Here is a 6,000-nt window from a genome sequence, read left to right on the forward strand (position 1 = left end):
ACACAACTGCATCCTTATACTGAGTCAGGCCATTGGTCCATCTAGCTCAATAGTGTCTACACTGACTGGCAGTGGCTTTTTCCAGGGCTTTAAGCAAGAAGAGTCTCTTCCCAGCCTAACTCAGAGATGCCCGGAATTGAGTCTGGGACCATCTGCATGCAAAGCATGTTCTCTACCACTGAGCTACAGCCCTTTCCCCTAAGTGCTTATCTTTGTCAGATGAATCAGCACCTGGATTAGTGCCAGGGGGCCTTTTCCATCCACTTATCTCGCTTCCAGATGCAAGGACAACTGCAACAGATGCTAGCTCAGGTGGTGGATGCATCGCCAAGGGCTCGCTTGCCTCTCTCAGGGACAAAGTAGATATTACTTTAATTGCATGGCTGGCAGCTACATCTGGGTTTTGTTTTTGTTTTTTAAACCCAGATGTGTTACTAAAAGGTGTTGGTACTAGTATATAAAGCCCTTAATAGCATGGGACCAGTTTACTTGGATATTATGCTTGGTAGCTCTTCCACAGAATGACAGCCCTTCCAAAAAGGGGAACCCAGAGGGTCCATTTTCTCATTTCAGAGCACCCCCTTTTGCATCTCACAACATCTCCCCCTCTCCAAACTGTTAACACATTTCAGAACTGGGGAGAGAGTTCAACACTCCCTGGCAAATCTGAGAGTGTCACTTCTCAAACAGGTTGTGATGAGCCTTCCCAATAAAGTCTTTGGGAATAAAGAATGAAATCAGTCCGCAATAATAATTATGAGAAACACAATAAGAAGAGGGTAAGAAGAGGTAAGAAGAGGGGTGATTATGTTCAACTGGTACTTGCTGCCAGCAGGCACACATCACAAATTATCCCAAAAGGTGGCACTAGCAGTATCAATCTGCTTCAGCAGGGACCCTGAGAACCTAGCAAGAGCCAAAGGCCCATCTAATCCATAGGAAACACAGGAAGCTGCCTAATACCAAGTCAGACCACTGGTCCATCTCACTCAGTATCATCTACACTGACTTGCAGCAGTTCTCCAGGGTTTCAGGCAGGGGTTGATTGTCTCCCAGCCCAACTCAGAGATGGTGGGGATTGAACCTGTAACCTTGTGCATGGAAGACGGATGTGCTACCATTGAGCCATGGCCCTATCCCCTCTCACAGTGGCCAACCAGACTGGAGAAGCTCCATCTGAAGGGACCTTGTAAAAGGACTGCTATTTGGGGCAGGTGGAGTTGAGGCTTCCTAGGATGCCATCTGCTCTCATCTAGACAACCTGCTCCTAAGCCCACATGCGTTTGAGGATAGGTTTCCTGTTCGTGGGAGAAATGCACTCAGCACATGCTCAGAAGTACCTCAGTTACTGCATCGGTAGCCCCAGGGCTGAACCCTGGCTTACATTAAACCTTGCTGACTGCATTTTGAGGCAGGCAGGGAGAAGCTCCAGTCTCCAAAGCAGCGCAAGCCCATTTGGCGATGGCTAGCGAGGGAATGGAGAACGTTTTGACCAGCAGAATGATGAGGCTGAGTTCAGGGGATCTAAAACCCTTCCCTGCCACAAGGAGACATGAGGTGGAGCAATGTATTAGCTCCTTTGTGTTGCTGTGCACCAGCACACCTCCGCTCAGTGGCGTAGCATGGGTTGTCAGCACCCGGGGCAAGGCAAGTAATTTGCGCCCCCTAACCCGTGGATTTGCGCCCCCTAACCCTAACCCCCAGATGTTGCGCCCGGTGCGGCGGGCCCCCCCTGCACCCCCCATGCTACGCCACTGCCTCCGCTGGAAGCTTTTTCTCATTTTCTCATCCCAGCACAAGTTTCCAGGAACTCTGCAAGACTTCCTTCCTTTGCTCTGCCTGCAGAACGTATGGGTTTCCTCTTCCCATAATAAAGGCAAAACATTTTTGTTTTAGGGGCAGGGTTCGTGCCTTTGTCTTTTTCTCTTCAGCTGAGCCAAATCTGCTAACATCTGGCTATCTTTGTACTTTGATAAGTACAATAAGTTTTTAATTTTCATCTGCTGAATGCTGGCGGGTGGATGGGTGTGGATTCATAAAGAACGATGGGGTAACAGGGAGGAACATGTGCAGAGAGGATCTTCATTAATGATCCATCCTTTGCAGTTCTGAAAAATGAATCAGGGCTTTCTTCAAAAAAGAGGCCTGTGAGGGGTGTGGCCTGGGGGAAGAGGGTGTGGTCTGGGGGAAGAGGGTGTGGCCTGGGGGAGTACCAAGAGCCAGGCAGACGGGACTGGGGGGCTGCATTTGGCTCCCATTCCTGACCTAACCGCACCATGCTTCACCTCTTCCTCCATGGTTTAGAAGTTAGAGATCAAAACTGGGCAACTCATCTCCCATACATGTGAATGCAAATACATGCACACTCAAGAACATTAAGATGCCACATATCTTGGGTTCTGGCCAACTAGGTAAAGGTAAAGGGACCCCTGACCATTAGGTCAAGTCATGACCGACTCTGGGGTTGCGGCGCTCATCTCGCTTTAGTGGCCGAGGGAGCCGGCGTACAGCTTCCGGGTCATGTGGCCAGCATGACTAAGCCGCTTCTGGCAAACCAGAGCAGCGCACGGAAACACCATTTACCTTCCCGCCGGAGTGGTACCTGTTTATCTACTTGCACTTTGACGTGCTTTTGAACTGCTAGGTTGGCAGGAGCAGGGACCGAGCAACGGGAGCTCACCCTGTCGTGGGGATTCAAACTGCCGACCTTCTGATCGGCAAGTCCTAGGCTCTGTGGTTTAACCCACAGCGCCACCCACGTCCTGCGCAGCCAACTAACTTTTACTCAAAATAGACCCACTGAAAATAACAGCCAGGCTAACTTAGGGCTATTAATTTCAGTGGGTCTACTCTGTTAGTTAGTACAAGCCCGTTTCGTTTCAAATGCTGGAGAACCTGATTTTCAAACATTGAGGAACAGTCTGTAGGATGGTTTTCTTCTTCTTCTAACATCTCTTTGAGCTAAAGAACACCCCTTCTTGTCTTTTGAAACCACACAAGACAGGCTACTGAGTAAATAAGAACAGGAAGACTGCTAGTCTACCTTTCAGGGATGTTGTGAGGGCAAACACAATGATGCTCGTATAGCACTTCTGCCAATTAATAGCAGCATCTTGGGGATGGAGGGAGAAAATCATTGGAAAGAGCATTCGCCTTTCTGAGGTGTTCATTACTCTAAAGAACGATACTCAACATGAAATGCAAAATAATAAATAAAGTGAATGCAGCTGCACTGGTCCAGAAGAAAAAAAGACCAAAACGCACGATTGAGTAATACCTTTAATCAGACCAACCAAAATGTCATGAAATAGCAAGCACATGCTCTCCAGAATTGTGCATAAGGTTTTCACCCCAGACACAATTTCAGAATAACATATGAATCCGAGTGCACTACAAACACACAGAGAGAAAACAGAGCCTCTTCACAAAACACTTCATTTGTAGAATTCACTGCCACAGAAGGTTGTGGCAGCAATTGACTTAGAGTGCTTTGGAAGGCGACAAATTCATGGTCCACTAATAAAAAAACTAAACTAATAGCCATGATGGCTATATGGAACCTCCATTATCAGAGGTAGTCTCTCTGTGAATACTGGATGGTGAGAAACAAGGGAGGGATAGCTTTTTGATGTCCTTCTTAGTAGCTTCTCAGAGCCCTCTGGCTGGACACTCCGGCCAATGGGATGCTGAATGGCATGAACTCTTGGTCTAGCCCAGGAAGGCTCTTCTTATGTTCCTTATTCAAAGAATGGCAGTAATTTTTTTTAAAAAATAAAGTCTTACATGCAGGCTTCATATGCCAGAACAGCAGATACTCTATTTGGGATGGGGGGGTGTGTGTGTGCGCACATAGCTTCAGATGATGCCTTGACTCTTAAAAAGAAAAGAAATAATTCTGCCAGCTTTCTGGTGCCAAAACACACATGCTAGCAGTTGCTTATTAAATCAGCACTTCACTTCATCTGGGAACAGTTTTAGAGAGGAGAAATCTCTAAAGCGTTAAGCAGCAGAGGGAAGTGGGTGGGTGGGGGGCAACAAATCCAGTAGCCACTGGCAAAAAAACCCCACAACTCCCTCCCTCCCACACATACTTTGAGATGCACACCCCAAACATTGGGATCTGAATGCAGAGGGTGAGACGGACATCCCTTAAAGGGCTGCCTGACCCACCTGCTTCAGGTTGAACTGGAGTTCACCCAGTCGATACAGAAGAAAGCTGAGAAGTAGACAGTCTCTGCAGAGTGGTGAATAACGAAATTACAGCTGAAGCACCAGGATGCCAGGAAGCCAAAGGGGGGGGGGGGGCTCCAAAGTGACTATTCTCTGGGATGGGTATTGTTCAGAGCAAAAGGGTACCTCTTAGGCACTATCTACCAACAATGTCTCCAGGAGAAATTGATGGAGCCAGAACAGCAAAAAATCCACAAGCCCTCTCGCCCTGATGTGTGATGTCAGGGATGGGCTTTTCAAAAGACATCTGGCAACCCTGCACAAATCCCACTTTGCAAACACAAAGTCAAATTTGGCATATTTGAAGGTACCTCAGAGGTCATTTAGGCTGACCCCTTGCCTGTGCAGGAAAGTTGGTGCTACAACAACCCTGAGAGGCAGCTATCCAATCTCTGCTTAAAAAGAAAAAGTTCTAAGGAAAGAGTCCGCCACCTTCTTATACACAATCTTGCAACACATCTGTCCCAGGATTCTGTCTCTAATGTCCATGTAAAATTATGCCCTGCTCAGTCTCAAGGTCTAACCAACTCCTGTACCGTCTTACAGCTGTTGAAAGCCAGAACATGCATTCTCTTCCCACCTGCCTTCCTGGACCCATTATTCTGAACACACCCACCTCTTCTTCCACTTCTCTCCCTCATCTCCTGAAGTTTATTCCAAAATGAACCAGCCGATCTTCCTACAACCATGTTTAAAGACCCCCCTGGCTCTCCCTTATATAAAAACTGTCCATCAAACTGAGCAGCGGGACAGTTATTTTAGTCGACAAATTGCTTAAAGGTGCCAATTTGTTATATAATACTAACTTTCTCACACACGCCATAGGGACCAAGAGTTAGTGCAGGATTTATCAAATGGAAAGGGTTTTAAAAGTTCTGTGCCTCGATTGAAATTCCAAGAAGAAGCTCTGAAAGGATTAAACAGGAAATAAAAAGGAAAGGTGGAAGGGGAGGGGGAGAGAGAAAAATAGACGGAAAGAAAAATAAAAAGTCCCATTAAATACTATTTACCTTGGACAGGGCTGAATTAGCAGAGGGTGTGTGTAAAAGCCGATTCTTAATCTATTCAGTAAGCAAAAATGGAAAGAGAGATTTTCTCCCCCACTTCCAAATACAAATAGGCAAGAAAGAAAGAAAGAAAGAAAGAAAGAAAGAAAGAAAGAAAATATTTTCTTGCCTTTAAAAAAATAATAAACATTTAGCACTGCAGGGCGGGTGGGGAGGGAGAACAACTTACTGCGACAAGAACAGGTAGAAAGTTCCACTCCAACGCCCAGCGGAGAGATGTCAGCGGAGTGTAAATTCCAGACACCCAAATCGTCTTGGCTAAGAAAAGGAAAATAAAGAGTTTGGAACTCTGGAGAGAGAAATTCTGCTGGTGCAGCTGGTTGCAACAGCAGCACACGCACACACAAAAAGGTGGTGGAGGGGGTTGGATCCACAAAGCCAGCCCCCACCCACCCCAAAGTCAGCGTGGTTGCTGCTTCAGCGGCTCAGGGCGACTCTGGGTTCTTCGCCCACTGCCACCCGGCTGCTGCTGCTGCTGCTCCTGCGTCTCTCTCTTGCTCGCTCGCACTGAACTACCCAATGAAGGGCTGCTTCGCTGGGAGGGACCGAAAGAGCGGCGAGGGGGTGGGAAGAGAGGGGGGTGGGAGAAATGCAACAGTGGAGAAACTGAGCCTCAGCGTCGGGCTGCCTTTAAATGGGAGTTTTTAAAAAAAGGTTTCAATAAATCCAAGGGTTGGGGGCGAGAGAGAGAGAGAGAAGGAAA

General features: G+C 47.3%; 1 protein-coding gene across 2 annotated transcripts in view; it reads right to left on the minus strand.

The window, feature by feature from the left end:
- NTN3 (netrin 3) overlaps nt 1-5,928 on the minus strand; it is a 112,527-nt gene extending 106,599 nt beyond the window's left edge. Inside the window, exons 1-2 of one of the 2 annotated variants that reach the window (XM_083473676.1) lie at nt 5,691-5,928; nt 5,467-5,555 (exon numbers count right to left, since the gene is read on the minus strand). The gene's annotated coding sequence lies outside the window, so the exon portion shown is untranslated. Of the gene's footprint in view, nt 1-5,466 lie in introns of both variants that reach the window. The other variant, XM_083473675.1, reaches the window with a different exon arrangement.
- Nucleotides 5,929-6,000: the final 72 nt, after the last annotated feature.

The sequence above is a fragment of the Podarcis liolepis genome (genome assembly GCF_965112155.1).
Source record: "Podarcis liolepis genome assembly, chromosome: 14".
NCBI lineage: Eukaryota > Metazoa > Chordata > Lepidosauria > Squamata > Lacertidae > Podarcis > Podarcis liolepis.